This window comes from Nuphar pumila, chromosome 11 (genome assembly GCF_984573655.1).
Source record: "Nuphar pumila chromosome 11, dmNupPumi1.hap1.1, whole genome shotgun sequence".
NCBI classification, from domain to species: Eukaryota; Viridiplantae; Streptophyta; class Magnoliopsida; order Nymphaeales; family Nymphaeaceae; genus Nuphar; species Nuphar pumila.
Genome location: NC_143259.1, coordinates 80,921,828 through 80,943,190, shown reverse-complemented (window position 1 = coordinate 80,943,190; position 21,363 = coordinate 80,921,828). Strand labels below are relative to the sequence as shown.

Here is a 21,363-nt window from a genome sequence, read left to right as displayed (position 1 = left end):
GGAGACAGGGTTTGATGAATACTCTTTTTTTTCTAATGCTCAGGATATTTTCACTGCCTCGTCTTTTACAAGAATAACCTTTAAAGATGTGTCATTGACTGCGATCAATATCGATCACCTACGGCTTTTCAATAACATTGAATCTTCTTTTCTGGCCATATCGAGGATTTATCCTTCATCCTTTTGGTTGGCCAATAAAAATGGTTTGAATTTTGAATCTCTTTTCGAAAAAGCTTTACTCTTTTGGAAGTAATGCTGAAGGTAAATTGAGATAGAGATTTGTGCAATAAAGATTCTGAAATCAACAAATACCGTGACAAATTGACAAAATTTTCTTGAATCCTTGGTGAAAGTGAGTATCTGAAGTCCGGCTCAATACATCCGTGACGAAAATTCTCCTCTCTTTTTCCTCAAAAAGAGAGACTCAGGCTTAGCCCTTACCTGAATGGGAAATGGGAAATACTCCTCTCTTCCCTGAAGAGGAGGTGTTTGCAAAACGAACTTTCGAAGAGAAATTGAGCTTTCGTCAAAGCTCCCTAATATTAGGCTTCTCTTATGGAAAGGGCCGATAATAGTGAGGTCTGATAATTGGGTCATGAAAGGAACGAGTCCATCACACTCTCCCTGCAAAGAGGGTTCTTCATGATGAAGATGGCCTAGTATGAAATTGGGGGGTCACAAGAAAAGCGAGTCTCCATCGAGCCTCTCCCTTTTAAAAAAGGGGCTCCTCGTGTGAAATTAGAAATTGTTTTGCAAACGGTTCACAAAGACGTGAGTCCCTTCAAACTCTCCCTGAAAAGGGGCTAAGTGAACGAATTGGATAGCATGCGAAAAGAATGAGCTCCCTCGAACTCTCCCTAAAAAGGGTCTTTCGCAAGAGAAAACGATTGAAATTGGATATTGAGATTGATTGATGCAAAGGTCGAAATTGGAAATTGGAAAATTGATTGTTTGGAAATTGGATGACCCGGAGGTCGAAATTGGATAATTGAATGACCTAACGGTCGAAATTGGGAATTGATAGACCAAAAGGTCGAAATTGTGTGACCCGAAGGTCGGAATTGAGAATTGAGTGACCCGAAGGTCGAAAATTAGAAATTAAATGACCTGGAGGTCAAAATTGAGAATTGAGAATTGGAATTGAAATTGGAAATTGGGTGACCCCAGGGGTCGGAATTGGAGAATTGCATGATCCAAAGATTGAAATTGGAAATTAGTGGGCAAAATATCAAATTTGAGTAATTGACAGACCGTGATGGTTGAAATGACTTGGATTGATCAAAGGAGAATGATGAGTTAGAGTCAGAGCTCGAATAAAATATAGAGATCACGAGTCGGAACCCGGATCAACAAAAGAAAATGATGTGAAATAAAACCCGAGTTGGAACTCGGCTTTTCGAAAAGTTTGGGATTTTGAAAATGTACCAGTTTAAACATTGGATTTTGAAATAATACCAGTTCGAGCACTGTGTTTTGGTTCAGTATTGGTGATTACCTTCCAATTTTGAATCATTAGGAATTGTGATGGGACTGTTTGTTGAAATCCCAATACTGACTGGATTGTTGTTAATGTAGTTGCATGCAAATGAATATGAATTGATGCACATGAATGCACAAGTGCGTGAAATGAGGAATTTGTTTATCCTGCCCGCATACGGAACAAAATTTTAAAAATGCCCCAGTGTACTGGGAAAGAAAGTTGAATAATTATTTGAAGGAAACAGGAAGATTACAAGAGGAGACTAAATGTTTCAGGTGTAGAACTTTTTCAAGTGTCGAGCATTAATGGGATCTGGCAATTCTACCCCATCGGCGTTGATGAGCCGATATGAGTTGCGGGGTAATGCTTCTTTGACAACATATGGGCCTTCCCAATTTGGTGACCATTTGCCGCTTGGATGATGCTTGAGATAAGCTGTGGATCGAAGTACTAAATCATTGACTTTGAATCTTCTTTCGATGACAGACTTCGCATATTGCCTGGCTACTCTCTAGCGATAGGATTGAGCATGCTCTGCTGCTTTCAGCCTTCTCTCATCGAGCAAGTCTAACTGTACCAATCGCTGTTGCTGATATTGATCAAGAGGTAATTGCAGAAGCGATGCAAATTTCAAAGCGGGCTTCTGAACATGTAGCGGCAATACTACTTCTGTTCCATAGACCAATTCTGATAGAGTAGCATTCGTCGGAGTGCGAATGGTGGTCCGGTAGGCCCATAGTGCATCATGAATCTTCTCATGCCAGTCACGGCCTGTTTCTACAGTTCGCTCCAAGATACGAATTAAGATCTTGTTGGTGGCCTCTGCCTGACCATTCCCTTGAGGATAATATGGGGCAGAGAAATGATGATAAATCTTGAACTTTGAGCAGAATGTCTTCATTCTTTCATTCTTGAAATGACTGCCATTATCTGATACAATGTCATGCGGGATGCCGAAACGGCAAAGGATGCTTTTGTGAATAAAAGAGACCACGTGTCGGCCTTCTACTGTATGAAGAGTGATAGCTTCTACCCACTTGGTGAAATATTCTGTTGCGGCAAAGAAGTATTTGTGGCCATTTGAAGCTGAAGCAGTGATGAGACCTACGACATCGAAGGCCCACATGGAGAACGGCCATGGAGAAACAACAGACTGTAAATAAGTTGTCGGAGCATGAATAGAAGGTGCGTGTATCTGGCATTGCACACACTTCTTCACATAATGATAACAGTCTTGTTGCATAGTCTTCCAGTAGTACCCTGCTCTTATGATTTGCTTGACAAGGGTTTGGTAGCTGACGTGGCCAACACAAATGCCTTCGTGTGCTTCTCGCACGACTTCTTTGGCTTCTTCTTCATCTAAACATCTGGAATACTCTGAGCTGAATTCACGACGATAGAGGATATTGGCCAAAATGAAATATCGAGTGGACATACGCTGGATTGCTCGCTGCTCTTTCTTTGAGAGTTCTGAAGGAAATTCGCCAGTTTCTATGAAAGTTTTGATATTGTAATACCAAGGCTTCTTCTTTTGCTCAGCCTGGTTTACTTGCTCCGCTGGAAGGAAAGCAGCTTGGTCAAGTCTGCCAATTTCAAAAGAGCGACAAGATTCTCCATTCTTGAATGCCATAATGGAGCCTAAACTGGCTAGGCTATCGGCCACTTGATTGAAATCTCTCTTGATATGGAAGAGCTGAAATTCTTCAAACTTGTTGACAAGAGCTGAAACAATTTTCTGATAGGGGAATAACTTCTGATCTTTCACTTGCCATTCGGCTCGAACTTGATTGACAACGAGTAATGAGTCACCGTAAGCATGTACTCTCTTGACATTGAAGTCTAGTAGATTTTTTAGACCTTGAATCAGGGCTTCATACTCAGCCATATTGTGAGTGCATTGAAAATCTAACTTGAGAGAAAATGGAATCATCTCCTTCTCAGGAGTGATTAATAAGATCCCAATGCCTATTCCAGCCATGTTTTTAGAACCATCGAAAAATAAATTCCAGACTGGAGATTGCTGGATATTGCAAATTTGCTCATCAGGGAAGTCATCTTCGGTTTTCACCTCTTCTGCTAGAGGAAAATCTGTCAATTGATCTGCAATTGCTTGACCTTTGATTGATTGCTGCGAGACATATTCTAAGTCATACTGCATCAGTAAGACTTGCCATTTTGCGATTCGTCCGCTGAGGAAAGGTTGCTCTAAAATGTACCTTAGAGGATTGAGTTTAGACAAAATTTTGACTTCGGATGCCAGCAGGTAGTGTCTTAGCTTCTGACACATCCATACCAGAGCTAGGCAGGTCTTCTCTATATGAGAGTATTTCTTTTCATAGTCTATGAAAGTCTTACTCACATAATAAATGGCGTGCTCTATCAAGCTGCCTTCTTTGTACTGCACCAAGAATCCGCCGCATGCGACTTGATTGAGTGAGATGTATAACAAAAGAGGCTTTCCCAATTCTGGCGGCTTCAGGATTGGAGGATTGAGAAGATACTTCTTGATCCGATCGAATGATAGCTGACACTCTGGTCCCCATTCGAACTTCACTCCTTTTCTGAGCAAGTGGTTGAAAGGTTCACATCTCATCGCCAAGTTGGAAATAAATCGCCGGATTGATTGCATGCGTCCCTGAAGGCTACGCAACTCTTTGAGATTTTTCGGGGGTGGCATATCAATGATAGCCTTGGCTTTGGCCGGGTCAACTTCAATTCCCTTTTTACTGACCAGAAAACCCAACAGTTTGCCTGATTCGACTCCAAAGACACATTTTTGCGGGTTAAGCCTTAACTTGTAAAGAATGAGTCTCTTAAAGACTTGATCAAGGGCTTCGAGGTGATCTTCTCCCTCTTTAGATTTTACGAGAATATCGTCAACATACGCATCCATGATTTTGTGCATTTGATCATGAAAGATAACGGCCATTGCCCGTTGATATGTCGCTCCAGCATTCTTGAGCCCAAAAGGCATAACTGTATAGCAAAAAGTGCCCCAAGGCGTAGTAAAGGAAGTTTTAGATTGGTCGCGGGCGGCCAACTTAATCTGGTTGTAGCCGGAATATCCATCCATGAAGGAGAACATGGCATGTCCTGTTGTGCTGTCAATCAGAAGATCAATGCTTGGCAGTGGATAGTCATCCTTCGGAGTTGCCTTGTTGAGGTCTCTGAAGTCTATGCAAATCCTGACTTTGCCACTTTTCTTTGGGACAACGACGATATTGGCTAACCAGTCTGGGTATTCAATAGTTCGAATAAATCCTGCTTTGAGCAGATCTTCGAGTCCTTCTTTGACCTGTTGTTCTATTCTGGGATCCATTTTTCTCAGCTTTTGCTTAACTGGCTTTACATCTGGCTTCAAAACGAGTCGATGTTTGACCAATTTGGGATCTAAGCCCGGCATATCTTCATATGTCCATGCAAAAACTTCTTCATGTTGCTTGAGAAAATTTGTAAGCCTTTCTTTCTCTTCCGGACTTAAACTGGTACCGATCTTGAGAATCTTGGGATCTTCCTCCGAGCCAATATTGACATCTTCAGTAGGATCTTGTACTAGAGCGGATGGTTTGTCTTGCTTCTGAGCTAAGGCGAACTCTGGTAATTCCTGAAGAGACGGATCAAATTCTGCATAATCATCTAACTGTTTTGCAATCTTGTCATCTCCTGTGCTTGCTTTGACTCGGTGAATTGTTGTCGATTTCTGGAAAGCCTTTGGATTGATAACGAGTTTCTTGATTGCGCGGGAAGACATTTCTGAAATTTTGGATAAGAAATGGGATTCAGGAAAAATCGTCCATCATACGACAAACAATCATTTAAAAAGAATTATGCATAAAATGATATTTGAGTTATATAATGAGGAGATGGAGACAAAAGAGGCAGATGGCATCTAGATAGACAAAGAAAACTGACATTTTATTGATTTGAATTGATAAAAGACATTGAGACATTTATTTTGAAAGGAATAGAAAGGAAATGCAACAACGATTCTCAATGTGCCCCTTTAACAAAAACAGTCTTCTTTGGTGAGCTCCCGCCGGAAAACCCTAATCCTGCCTTGTGGGGATGATGCTTTTGGATCATTGGCTCGACACAACCATCTTCATTTTTGCCCAGTCCTTTAAAGGGTTGATAACCATGCTTCAGAAGTAAGTCGAATCCCTTTCTTACTTTCATGAATTGTGGAAACAATGGATGATCTTTGACAGCGTCGTAGCTGACACGACCTCCAATCTTGAAGAACTTGGGACCTCTCCATCGGGTCATGGCTACAGTGTGCAGGGATAATTCTGATGTTGCCTGGAGTATTTCCCGACTTTCTTTTAGACTGATTTCTTCATTCTCTCTGATGCTAGGAATATCTGCAGTGAAAGATGGTCGAGGAATCATAGGCTGTGGGAGTCTTTCTTCCGGGTCTTCTCCAAGCACTGTAGTAATCATTCCACCTTTTGACCATTTTACGCATTGATGTAAGGTGGAAGGTACTGCTTTTGCGTTATGAATCCATGTCCTTCCGAGCAGCAAATTGTAGGTGGGTGGCACATTGACCACATGAAAAAGCACTGAATGTACAGAATAGTTGATGAACACTTCCAGGAATATCTTGCCTTTGGCCGTCTGACCATGATTGTCAAACCCATAGATGGTAAGAGGATCTGGAATGTATTCTTCTTCCTTAATGCTTAGCGCCTTTGCGGTCATTTCAGGACATATATTGAGGTTGCTGCCTCCATCTACTAGCACATGGGGTACTGTCATTCCCCTTACCCGAACGACAATGTAAAGAACATTATTGTGAAAGGAATGAGGTTTTGGAAGGTCCTCATCCGAGAAAGTGATTGGCGCGTTGGTCATGGCCGAATTCACTATTTGTGCCATGTCTTCAGAAGTGGTACTGGGCTTAACTTTGATTTTTCTGAGCAAATCATCCAGTACTTGCTGATGCTTGCAGGAACTCTTGGCCAAGTCAAGAATGGAAACATTGGACAGAGCGGTCAGAGGCTTCTGACTTGAATTCTCCGGCTTGGGCTTGATGATTTGATTGAGAAAATCAGGAAGTCCCTTTGACTTGGGGGCTGACTTTACAGATGCTTCAGAGACTTTCATCTTGCCCAATGCTGAGATTAGATCCATCTTCTTAGAATCAGGAGTTGCTTGTCGTAGTACTGACACCTGATGCTGCACCTGGAGATCTTGTGCAGAACACGGCTTGATGTGCTCATGCGGTAAGAATGGTTGTGCGGACACCACTGTCGTGGTGTGCGAAGGAAAAGGCTGCTTAAGAATGTCCATTTTTTCTTCTTCTCCTTCTACCAATAAATTCTTGTCAATAAGATCCTGCACAATGTTCTTGAGAACGAAACAGTTCTCAGTGCTGTGTCCCACTGTTCTGTGGAACTTGCAGAATTGATCCTTCCATTTCCCCATAGGCACAGGGGGATCAACCAACCTCGGTAACTTGACCATTTTCTTCGACAACATATACTCGAGCACATCTTCGAGTGATTGATAGAGAGGAGTGAATTTTCGGTCATAACTCCATCCTTCATGTTTAACCTTTTCGCGCAATTTCGGCCCTTGGTCTTGCTGAGAAGGCTTGCTGTATTGAGGAGCAGGCTTCGTTTTCTGATCTCCTTTATTGTTGGGATTGTCTGCGCCGTAGCAGTAATCTTTCTTCTGCCCTTTATACTGATTTCGGCTATTGTTGTTGTTGTTGTTGGCAGAGAAGGTGAAGTGAGCTTTCTTCTTCTGCTCACCTTGGGGGTTACTCTTGGAAAAAGTGAAGCCTTCATAGACTCCATTCTCTACGCTTAGCTCGAGCCATTCTGCTCGCTCAGTTAATTCAATGAAGGTCCCGTACTGACGATACAACTCGAGCAGATCGACATATTCATTCCCCTCCAACTGGATCAAAGGCCAGGATCGGCGGCCTGTCATACGAGCTAAAGAGTCTCGGGGGTCCAAACCCTTGACATTGATTAGGAATTGATGTTCTAATGGATCGCTTGGCTGACCGGCTGGTTCTGGCAATCCCATGATCTCTGAAAATTCATCCATTAAAACGGTCATCTCTCCCCATGGGAACCAGAAGGTACATGTTCGAGGATTCCATCGTTCTGCCATTGCGTGGATCAGGTTATCGTTGATGGTCTGCTTCCCAACTGCTGACGCCAACTCTAATCCGCACTCGCTCAAATGGTCCGGGAACATTCGGGAAAAGCTTTTTAGCCAGGAATAATACCACCGGGGAATGAAAGTTCCGGTGCTGAGGGCTCGATGTTCAGGACGACCTTGTCGCACCTCGAAGGAGATGTGACCTTCAGGAAAGATAGGATCGACTTGACTGGATGCCATCGAACTGAAAACAGAGAAAGACTCAGAATGAGACTTAGGGAAATGTGAGAAATTTTTGAAAAATTTTGCAGGCAGGATAAAATGCAGCTGAAAATTCGAGATCCAGTAGAACGGGAGAATGAAAGATCACCTGGAGTTTTGAAAGAAATTGGATATTTGGGAAAATCTTCCAGGGTTTGAAAAAATAAAGGGAAAAAATGAGAAATATGGATATTTGAAAATATTTTAGGAAAAATATAAGAAAATAGAGGTAACATGTAATCAATCACATCCGGCACAAACATTTATGCACATACAACACTCCCTAAAAGGCTGACTCTAGATGCATTATTTTGAAAATAGCTGTAGGACCCTAATCCTAACTCTAGGTTCAAATCATCTTTGTCCAATCCAGTTATGCCGATATACCCGAATCGAAATCCGAGGTACGTGGCATATAATTTCAACTCCGGTTCTAAGGTAAGGTTTTCCAACATCCTTGAGCGCCTACCGATATACTTCGGACTGTGGCCTGCGGTACGTGGTAGGGGGGTGTTAACCCAAATAATTGGCCCAGTTGTGAGGCTCTGTCCCAAACTAGGGTTCTGGAAGAGAGCCCAGCAACGTGAAGACCGGGTAATGATAGGTAATTGAGGTTAAAAAAAATGATCACATGCAAGAAATAGATGGCTCTAAATCCTAGAGAGATAGACTTTTGAAAATCTTTGAAGAAGCATATATTGTTTGCATTCAGATCCTAAGTTAAGGAGAGTTGTATGTAGACCTAAGTCTATGTGAACATGAAAATTTCTCCTCAATCCGGTCCTACCAAACCATGCCTAAGCTATATGCAGTCAATGTCAGCTAGGTCAGAATCTAGGCTCCTAGGCTCACATGATATAAAAAGTAAAGAGCTGACATGTTGTGAACATAACTTCGATAATTGAACTAAGTCAAGCATAATTTAGGTCAGACAAGTACAAGTCCCATCACGGTCGCCAAACCTGTTGTCGTCGCAAAATTTTTCCCCGTCTTCCCTTCCTTGCGGAAGAGATAGGGAAACGCTTTCACGATTCAAAGTTGACCGGATTTTGGAAATTGTTTTGAAATACTCGCCTCCATTTTTGAAAATTGCGGGAAAATCCATGGGATGGGGCTCGACCTGTCGGTACAAGGTTCGATCGTTCCTGCCGCCTTTAACAGGGGTAATCGAACCAAGGACCCAAAATTGTGCTTGACTTAGTGAAATTGTCGAAATTGCGTTCTATCCTAAATGCACAGAGAATTCAGGCATGTGCTATGAGATTTGGTAAAATGTAAGTTGGAAAACTATGATGTATACTTAGAAAATATTTGGAGTTTGAAAAGCATTTCTCAGGAACAGATGGAAATCAATTTCTCAGAAAAAACTCAGACGAAGAAGGTTTGAAATCTCGAGAAAGTTTATAAAGATTTGGAAAATCTTGAAGAAGGGAGAATCTCGAGAAAATCTTGAGAAAGTTTATAAAGTCTTTGGAAAACCATGAAGAAATGAGAATCTCAAGAGAATTTTGAGAAAGTTTAGAAAGACTTAGAAAATGAGAATCTCAGGAAAATTTTGAGAAAGCTTATAAAGACTTAAAAAAATGAGAATCTCAGGATAATTTTGAGAAAGCTTAGAAAGATTTGGAAAAAATGAGAATCTCAGGATATGTTTGAGAAAGCTTAGAAAGATTTGGAAAACCATGAAAAAAAAATGAGAATCTCAGGAAAATGGAAGGAATTCTTGAGAAAAGATGAACATTTGAGAAGGAAAACATTTGTTGGGAAAACTCGGACTTTGAGAATTTTCTTAGGAAAATGATAGAAAACTTATGGGAAAGTTCTTTGGAGAAAAAAATTCAAAACATGGGAAATTGAAATCCTGAGAATCTGGTTTTTTGAAATATCTGAAAATCAACTTGGATTCTTGAGAAAATGAGAAATTCCTTTTGAAAAGAATCTTAAGGAAATAACTTTTTAAGGAAAATCACAGGAAAACATTTGATTTGGGAAATCTAACTCCGAATATCATCATAGTTTCTTGAGAAAATTGATTCCATGAAGTGAAAATCTTTTGAGAAAATCATGAGAAAAACAAATGATGCAGATGATGTGAATGAATGAATGCACTTTTGAAAAAGATTTCTGAAAATTTTATTGGAAAAATATGGAGTAAGCCAAAGTAAATCCTTCATATATTCTGACTGTGGCCATGAATATATTCAGGGTTTATTTGAGTTAATTCACAATATTTTGAAAACATTGGAAATATGAGGTGCATTTTCAAGATAGCCTAAGAGTGTAGGCTCAGTGGGACTGGTAGAAAGATGATGGATCTGGGTCTCGTCCATATTCCGACTAGGGCCGTAAATATGGACTCCACCGAGTTCATCAACTCTCTAAGAGTTGGTGCACGTGCCATTCGTGTTCATCCACAGTGAATTTTGAAAATTTGAGATTTATGCATCATAGAATAAGGATATTACTGAAATCAAACTATATGAGATGCGACCTAATCTAAGCAGTAAAAGTAAATCTTATTCCAAAGGTTTACATCGGATTGTTACATTTCATAACATAAAGTAAAAGAAAATTGAAATGAATCCAAGGAATCTGCATCTTCTAGATTTTCCTGCAAAATGAGAGTTAGTACAAAATAAACAAGGAAATAGACATATATATATAATATATACAACGAAGAGACATATATATATATCAAAATGCTAGAATAGGTGCTAAATGTCATGTAACGATGGAGGTGTAACTATATGAGAAAATATATGGATGTTCATACATGGAAATAAGAGCACATGAAGATATATATATATATATATATATGTATATATATATATATATAAGTACATATCTATGTATATATATATATACATATATACATACATATATACATATATATATAGATATATATATACATATAATGAGAAAATATGCACATACTAATGGAAATTACGTATAATAGGTAAAACCAGAAATTACAGGTATATACAGTTTCTGTAGGTGATTTCACACAACCATACTTCTCAAATTATGATGTAATTTCCAGTGAAAATGGGTATGGAGCCTCCCTATATATCCATAATGAAGCACACCAAAGATGGTTCGGAGATCACGATTGGATGAGATATCCGTTCATGAATATGGCCAAATATCAAGACTGCACACTTGCAGCAGAAAATGAATATGTGCAGGAAATGGGTTGTGGAAGCATCATGGGATATGTCAAGGATATCATGAAAAGGATATGAAAAGCTTGGTAAATAGGTGAAAATGTCGTGAAAAATGATGAAATAATATGTATAATTGGTGTTGTAAATGGGGTGATATAGCAAACAAGAATTTAGCACTAATCTAAGCAAAATTTCATAAAACCAAGGGTGATGTTCCAGCCATAGCTTCATAAAACAGAGATTTTAACAGCAAGCTAGACAAAATAGAATCGACTTGACTGGATGCCATCGAACTGAAAACAGAGAAAGACTCAGAATGAGACTTAGGGAAATGTGAGAAATTTTTGAAAAATTTTGCAGGCAGGATAAAATGCACCTGAAAATTCGAGATCCAGTAGAACGGGAGAATGAAAGATCACCTGGAGTTTTGAAAGAAATTGGATATTTGGGAAAATCTTCCAGGGTTTGAAAAAATAAAGGGAAAAGATGAGAAATATGGATATTTGAAAATATTTTAGGAAAAATATAAGAAAATAGAGGTAACATGTAATCAATCACATCCGGCACAAACATTTATGCACATACAACACTCCCTAAAAGGCTGACTCTAAATGCATTATTTTGAAAATAGCTGTAGGACCCTAATCCTAACTCTAGGTTCAAATCATCTTTGTCCAATCCAGTGATGCCGATATACCCGAATCGAAATCCGAGGTACGTGGCATATAATTTCAACTCCGGTTCTAAGGTAAGGTTTTCCAACATCCTTGAGCGCCTACCGATATACTTCGGACTGTGGCCCGCGGTACGTGGTAGGGGGGTGTTAACCCAAATAATTGGCCCAGTTGTGAGGCTCTGTCCCGAACTAGGGTTCTGGAAGAGAGCCCAACAACGTGAAGACCGGGTAATGATAGGTAATTGAGGTTAAAAAAATGATCACATGCAAGAAATTGATGGCTCTAAATCCTAAAGAGATAGACTTTTGAAAATCTTTGAAGAAGCATATATTGTTTGCATTCAGATCCTAAATTAAGGAGAGTTGTATGTAGACCTAAGTCTATGTGAACATGAAAATTTCTCCTCAATCCGGTCCTACCAAACCATGCCTAAGCTATATGCAGTCAATGTCAGCTAGGTCAGAATCTAGGCTCCTAGGCTCACATGATATAAAAAGTAAAGAGTTGACATGTTGTGAACATAACTTCGATAATTGAACTAAGTCAAGCATAATTTACGTCAGACAAGGACAAGTCCCATCACGGTCGCCAAACCTGTTGTCGTCGCAAAATTTTTCCCCGTCTTCCCTTCCTTGCGGAAGAGATAGGGAAACGCTTTCGCGATTCAAAGTTGACCGGATTTTGGAAATTGTTTTGAAATACTCGCCTCCGTTTTTGAAAATTGCGGGAAAATCCATGGGATGGGGCTCGACCTGTCGGTACAAGGTTCGATCGTTCCTGCCGCCTTTAACAGGGGTAATCGAACCAAGGACCCAAAATTGTGCTTGACTTAGTGAAATTGTCGAAATTGCGTTCTATCCTAAATGCACAGAGAATTCAGGCATGTGCTATGAGATTTGGTAAAATGTAAGTTGGAAAACTATGATGTATACTTAGAAAATATTTGGAGTTTGAAAAGCATTTCTCAGGAACAGATGGAAATCAATTTCTCAGAAAAAACTCAGACGAAGAAGGTTTGAAATCTCGAGAAAGTTTATAAAGATTTGGAAAATCTTAAAGAAGGGAGAATCTCGAGAAAATCTTGAGAAAGTTTATAAAGTCTTTGGAAAACCATGAAGAAATGAGAATCTCAAGAGAATTTTGAGAAAGTTTAGAAAGACTTAGAAAATGAGAATCTCAGGAAAATTTTGAGAAAGCTTATAAAGACTTAAAAAAATGAGAATCTCAGGATAATTTTGAGAAAGCTTAGAAAGATTTGGAAAAAATGAGAATCTCAGGATAATTTTGAGAAAGCTTAGAAAGATTTGGAAAACCATGAAAAAAAAATGAGAATCTCAGGAAAATGGAAGGAATTCTTGAGAAAAGATGAACATTTGAGAAGGAAAACATTTGTTGGGAAAACTCGGACTTTGAGAATTTTCTTAGGAAAATGATAGAAAACTTATGGGAAAGTTCTTTGGAGAAAAAAATTCAAAACATAGGAAATTGAAATCCTGAGAATCTGGTTTTTTGAAATATCTGAAAATCAACTTGGATTCTTGAGAAAATGAGAAATTCCTTTTGAAAAGAATCTTAAGGAAATAACTTTTTAAGGAAAATCACAGGAAAACATTTGATTTGGGAAATCTAACTCCGAATATCATCATAGTTTCTTGAGAAAATCGATTCCATGAAGTGAAAATCTTTTGAGAAAATCATGAGAAAAACAAATGATGCAGATGATGTGAATGAATGAATGCACTTTTGAAAAAGATTTCTGAAAATTTTATTGGAAAAATGTGGAGTAAGCCAAAGTAAATCCTTCGTATATTCTGACTGTGGCCATGAATATATTCAGGGTTTATTTGAGTTAATTCACAATATTTTGAAAACATTGGAAATATGAGGTGCATTTTCAAGATAGCCTAAGAGTGTAGGCTCAGTGGGACTGGTAGAAAGATGATGGATCTGGGTCTCGTCCATATTCCGACTAGGGTCGTAAATATGGACTCCACCGAGTTCATCAACTCTCTAAGAGTTGGTGCACGTGCCATTCGTGTTCATCCACAGTGAATTTTGAAAATTTGAGATTTATGCATCATAGAATCAGGATATTACTGAAATCAAACTATATGAGATGCGACCTAATCTAAGCAGTAAAAGTAAATCTTATTCCAAAGGTTTACATCGGATTGTTACATTGCATAACATAAAGTAAAAGAAAATTGAAATGAATCCAAGGAATCTGCATCTTCTAGATTTTCCTGCAAAATGAGAGTTAGTACAAAATAAACAAGGAAATGGACATATATATATAATATATACAACGAAGAGACATATATATATATCAAAATGCTAGAATAGGTGCTAAATGTCATGTAACGATGGAGGTGTAACTATATGAGAAAATATATGGATGTTCATACATGGAAATAAGAGCACATGAAGATATATATATATATATATGTATATATATATATATGTATATATATAAGTACATATCTATGTATATATATATATATATACATATATACATACATATATACATATACATATAGATAAATATATATAGATATACATATATATATATATATATATATATATATATATATATATATATATATGTATGTATATATACATATAATGAGAAAATATGCACATACTAATGGAAATTACGTATAATAGGTAAAACCAGAAATTACAGGTATATATAGTTTCTGTAGGTGATTTCACACAACCATACTTCTCAAATTATGATGCAATTTCCAGTGAAAATGGGTATGGAGCCTCCCTATATATCCATAATGAAGCATGCCAAAGATGGTTGGGAGATCACGATTGGATATAGAGATATCCGTTCATGAATATGGCCAAATATCAAGACTGCACACTTGCAGCAGAAAATGAATATGTGCAGGAAATGGGTTGTGGAAGCATCTTGGGCTATTTCAAGGATATCATGAAAAGGATATGAAAAGCTTGGTAAATAGGTGAAAATGTCGTGGAAAATGATGAAATAATATGTATAATTGGTGTTGTAAATGGGGTGATATAGCAAACAAGAATTTAGCACTAAGGTAAGCAAAATTTCATAAAACCAAGGGTGATGTTCCAGCCATAGCTTCATAAAACAGGGATTTTAACAGCAAGCTAGACAAAATCTCCTAAATCCAATGATGGTATTCCCAACATAACTTCATAAAACAGGAATTTGCATATCAATCTCATAAATCAAATGATGAAGTTCCAGTCATAACTTCATAAAACAGAATTTTTGAACATCAAACTCATAAATCAAATGATGATATTCCAACATAACTTCATAAAACAGAAATTGTAGCATCAAATGATGAAGTTCCAGCCATAACTTCATAAAACAGGAATTTGCATATCAAGCTCATGAATCAAATGATGATATTCCAGCCCATAGCTTCATAAAACAGAAATTGTAGCATCAAATGATGAAGTTCCAGCCATAACTTCATAAAACCAGAATTTTAAACATCAAGCTAAACAAAATTTTCATAAATCAAATGATGATGTATTTACAAAAGTAAGAGAAAAGAAAAATACATGTAATAGCAAATACTCATGAAGGGATATATATATATAAGTATATCTATACATATATATATATATACATATATGTATCCATATATACATATACACGTATTCATATAGGTAGATATACAATAGATATATATATATATAGATATATATACATGTAATGGGAAACATATACATATAAATGGAAAATCCATATAATGGGTAAAACCAGAAAATATAGGTATATACATTTTCTGTAGGCAATTTTACATAGTCATATTTCCCAAATTACAACATATTTCGCAACAAAATTGGGTATGAAGCTTCTCTATATATCAATAAAGAAGCGTGCAAGAGATGGCATATAGATCATGAACGGATATGGACATATCCGTTCATGAAGATAGCTGTTTATCATTACAGCACTCCTTCAGGAAAAGAGATGGGTGAGGATAACAAAAGGTGATCCTATAAGTGATGGTTGTGAAGGCTGTTATGAGTACACAGGGGTTGTAAATGAATGAAATGTACTACGACAATGTGCAGGAGGTAATAAATATGAAGGTATTGATGGTAATGCAGCAGTGTTATATATAGAATATATATATTTCAATGTCAATGTCATGCCTAGTATGAGATACCTGACGGAGGGTATTATAAAATGATCAACTGCTGGCATAACAAAAAATCACACTGCAAAGATGTTCATATTTTATATGATCTGTTTCATTCATTTTGCATTTCATTCACAAAAGCTTTTACATAAATGAGAAGGAAGTTGATCTAATCCAATTGAATTGTCAAACTGTGCAAACAGAAAAAAAAAAAAACAATAGTTGCATTATGAAATTCTGTTTCTACACAGATGCACATTCAGTAAATTGGCACCAGTTCTAGAAGAGAGCCAAAATGCAATTGGTTTGATCTATACGTATCACAGTTGCAGTAAACAAGAGAATAATCCTTCTCTGTTACGAAATGGAATTTGATGCTGTTCTTTATTGCTCAAATCACTTGATATACCAACCCACCTGTCTGGTTATAGGATTTACTTTCGTTTAAAAAGGAGAAAACATTACAACTGTTTAACTACAGTTATAACACATTGATAAACACAGAATGCACATATATACCTATGAGTGAATTACACAAAAAAAAATATACAGGAGGTAAAAGGTTATAACAGGGGATTAAGGTGAGAATGTAAATATGAAGGGTTGGATTATGATGATATCAAACAGAAACTAGGTAGAAAACAAAGGAAAAGGGGTGAAAACGATAAGATCAAAGAGAAATTATGCTACCAGCAATACCTCACACGAATAAAAAAATTTCAACTAAAGTCTCACATATTGCCTTTTACAGAAATTGTATCATTGAAAATTTCAATGTTTTCTGTTATAAACACCTTGATTTGGCAGGGGCTGAAGGGAGTAGAATGCTCCTTCTGGATGGTACGCTTACAGCAACGGTTTTGGGGATGTTCTGCACCAAATGGATTTGCAGCCAGCAAGTGATGGCCAATCCTCCGCTATTGGGCTGAAGGAAGCACCGACAACAGCTGGCTGGATGATGTTTTCTTTTGCAGGTGGGCTGAAGACATTGGCTGGGCGATGGGCAGCAGAGATGGCTTGGGCGATGGGCAGCAGAGATGGCTGGACGATGGGCAACAGAGATGGCTGGAAGCTGAAGAGGTTGAAGACCACGTAGGCTGGGCTGTAATGGCTGAAGGAAAGGTACACGCACTGGCTGGCTGGCGTTTCCTTCTGTAGGTGGGCTGAAGGCAGGATGAAGACGTGGCTAGGCTCTGGCTGAAGATGTATCTCGATCGCACAATGGCTGGCTGAAGAAGGTGAAAACGCCCCTCCCCACCTTGAGAGCCTCCTGCAAAAACCGAAAATCCAATTCAAAAATCCCTTCCTCGTGAATGCCCTGTCCCCCTCTTTTTAAAACTTTCCCTTCTCACAAGAAAAACGCAGCTCTCCCTTCCGTTACAAATTTTTTTTTTTGAAAACTTTTGAAATTTTTGTAACTGAATTTTGAAAACTCGCCGTTTTAGGGTCTGGGCAAAATCTTAGGTTTTTAAAATCATTTTGGGTTTGTTGACCTAAGTCTTAGATAACTAAGCATTTTAAGCAAGTTCGGCTGTGATTTTTTTTTCTTTAAAACTGTTTCTAAAAGTGAATAGTGATATCATAAAAAAAATTTAATGATAATAATAAATGGGAGATGCCACCTAAGCCATCTTTAAAAAATTTTTTTTTTTGAACATAAAGCTTTATTTTGTTTTATAAAATCTTTTATTTTAAAATGGGGTGCCACATGTGTGTGGGCCCACTAACTAAAATATAAATAAATAAATATTGATAAATTAAAAAGAAAAATTTGCAAAATGAACTTCGGGTGGGTCCCGCTTGAGAATAGGAAACTTACCTGGGGGTCTTAGTATGATGCTAGTTAAAAGGTGGGTCCCGCTCGAGATAAAACATTATTTATTTTCAAGAATTTGGAAAAATTGGTTTTTCAGGACAAAAATATAGATAAAATAAATGTAAAAATTTTTGTAAGGAGATTTAAAATCGTTTTGCAAAAAAAAATCTTGAGATAAAATCTTTAAAATCAATATCCAAATATCCAGATTGTTTTTCTTGAGAAAAAATTTTGTAATTCAAAGTCCTAGGGGTAAAATGGGAAAATTTGGTAATTTTGAATACCTAGGGTTTTAAAAATCGGTTTTGAAAAGTTTAAAAATCAAATCTGGATTGACAATTTTGAAAATCAGGAGTTCTGGATCTCAAACTGACATGCTATGCAATGAAATGATGCAAAGTGTTCATGCAATGCGATGCAAAGACATGTTTCAGTGAAATGTCACTCTGAGCTCGGACTTGGAAATTCTAACTTTTTGTCCAGAAAGAGGATTTTGAAATTTTGCAATTTGAAGATGTCTCTGCACCTAAATATAGAAATTTTGAGGCTCAAGAGTGAAATTTAGGACTTTCTGCCAGGTTCAATCTTTAAAAATGACTATTTTGCCCTTCATTGCTTCTGGAGAACTAGAATGTGCCAATTAAGGGCAATGTCAAGAATGTGAGTGAAAATTTGGGGTGTTTACAGTATCATATTTAAAGATTTGAACTTTTCTCCATAAGTCCTCTTCTTTTTAAAATTGTATTTCAAAAACCTCTCTTCAAAAAGTTATTTACAAAACAACTCAAAATGACTATGTTTGAGAAAATACAAAACTAAGTCTATTTTAACTCTAATTTTTTTTGTGATTTTCAAAAACTAAACTACTATAATTATGTCAAACACTAAAATATGCATTAAAATGTAAAATAACACTATTTTTCATGCACTTTCTATTCTTATATTATTTTAGCACATTTACTCGAAACTAACATAAAATTGGGTTTTTAAATCATTTTCTCATGAAATCATGCATATTTTTATATGAAATATCCCTAAAATATATGCATGATCAAATACCCCCATGCTTATGTTTTGCTAGTCCTCAAGCAAACTAGACAATTACACGAAATCAACACTATCACCTAACTCACTTTCGTAGGAATCACGGTTGCATTTAGCTCATGCAACAAGCCCTTTCAACCCCTGGGTTACCCTAGTGGATGAGTAAGGTCTCGTGAGGGTTTGCAGTGATGCTACCCACAAACATCTCTGTCATGTATGCATAATATTACACATCCTCACAAGTAGTAGATAATCAAAGACTTTATTTTCACCAATATTTCCTGTTATTTCAAAATCACAATATAATTAGATTCTTTTATATACCACCACAGAAAAAGATTTTTTTTCACTTTTCTAAATATCACAATTATTTATGTTTTATTCTTAGAAAATCCAATAAAAACATATTATTATTTACTTATCCTCACTCATATGTTTTCTACATAGGTTTTCTCAATCACACTTCTAAGCATTGAACTTTTCTTTCTTTTTAAGCTCTTTTCTCTCTTTTTTTCTTTTCACGCTTTTTCTTTTTGCGCACTTATTTTTCTCTTATAGCTTGCGTGTGGTCTGCTTTTATGCGTTGTGCAATGTCAATATCTTCTATACTTTTTCAATACATACCAAAAGATATCAACTAAGACATAAAAGTGACTTCCTTCATTCACCTTTATAACATGAGAGTCAAACATTTCAACTTGTATCTGTTTTCAGTTACTTAGGATCACGAAGTTTTCCACTCTCCTTTTCGAAATGGAATTAAAAGTTTCAACTTACATCTAAGTTCCATCTACTAAGGATTGTGAAATTATCCAAACAACCTAACACATGCTCTTTTTTTTTTCTCTTTTGAGCTTATTTTACGCTTTTGTTCATTTGCTTAGTTTTTCAAAAATAGCACTGTGCATATTCATATTTATGATTCAAAATAAATTCTAACATGTATCTATCATCATTTCTTCGAAATCCGCATAAACAACCATAATTTTTAGATCCATGTTTGAAAAAATTTTCGTGGGGCTTAAAAATCCTCTAAAAATATCAGATTTGAAATAACATTCATATAAGTTCAAACTCTTTCTTTAAAAATCTACTTTTCATGAGAGATGTGTAAACATGTGCAAGAACGTAAACAGAAATATCCAGGTGTGCAAACTACACCCTCCCCCATGCTTGAATGACACTGTCCCAGTGGCACTCCCCCATGCTTATATGAAACTAAGTGAATGCACATGAGAAGAAATAAATGAGGGAAAAAAGTAGAATGACCTTACATGAATTAAAAATACACGTTCTATGAATCTAATGAATGCAATGTATACATGACAAAACATAAAACTCATGAATGAAACAAAAAGAACATGAAAAACTCATGAAGAAAACTAAAAAACAAAATAAAATCTATAAATTCTAAGAAAATCTAATAATATACAAGATATGGGTTGCCTCCCATAAAGCGCTAAGTTTCACGTCCTCAGCCAGATGGATCCCTGGAAAAATCCTTCATCGTCCATGAGACCAATGGACATGAAGTCAGGCTCAATCGAGCTCTCTATGAAAAATAGTGTCATCTGTGACACTGCGCACTGTGTTCCCATCCTGTCTACCTCTAAATGGCTCGAAGTGCCCGATCCAACTCAAATCACCTATCTGATTCTCAAGTAATTCTAGGTGATCCTCTTCTAGTGATTCCTTATCCTCCTCATGAGGTGGATCACTCAATAACCAAGCATATTCTGCTTCTACGAGGTCTTGAATGACATCAACCTCGAAAGAAGCTTCATCAACAGCAGGCCCCATAGCAGCACGAAAAATGTTTAGCCGCATCTTCCTATTTCCGAATGACACATCCATCGCACCAGTGCGGAAATTAATGTACGCGTTGGCGGTAGCTAGGAAGGGGCGACCGAGAATAATAGGAGTCTGCTGTGGGCTATCAACTCCCTCCATATCTAATATCACGAAGTCGATAGGGAAATAACAATCCTCCACCTTGACTAAAACATCTTCAAGTATCCCTCTTGGGACCTTGATAGATCTATCTGCAAGCTGAAGAGCCATAGGTGTAGGTTTCATCTCTTTCAATCCAAATTGGTCATAAAAGAAACCCGACAAGATGTTAACACTTGCCCCAAGGTCGAGTAATGCACGCCCAACAGTGATGTTTCCTATGACACATGAGATGATAGGAGTCCCTGGGTCCTTGAGCTTAGGTGGGGTTTGATGTTGCAATACTGCGCTCACCTGCCCGGTTAAATAAATCTTTTTCTGCACAAGGGACATCGACTTCCTTTTCTACGTACAAAGTTCTTTGAGGAACTTTGCATATGCAGGGACCTGTTGGATGGCATCTAGTAAGGGGAGGTTTATCTGAACGTGCTTGAATATCTCAAGCATCTCTTGCATGTTCACTCAGGACTTACCTAGTGCTCTTGGCCTCTCTAACGCCTCAGGAAAGGGGGCTTTGAGAATGTAGGATGGTGAAGGCTCAGATGGAAGAACCTTCTCGCTTTCCTGAGGTAAAACATTAGGGACAAACTGCTTCTTACTTATCTTTTCTCTTTCTTCTGCAGCCTCCCTCGAATGGTACTGCTTCCCACTCCTAAGGGTTACGACTTGAGCTTGCTCTTTATGTGCATTGGTCATATGCAAGCTACGCATGGGTTCC

At 37.5% G+C, this 21,363-nt stretch overlaps 1 pseudogene; it reads left to right on the top strand.

Annotated features, from left to right (window-relative positions):
- Positions 1-21,363, top strand: part of LOC149822447 (K(+) efflux antiporter 5-like) — a 122,004-nt pseudogene that overhangs the window by 25,686 nt on the left and 74,955 nt on the right.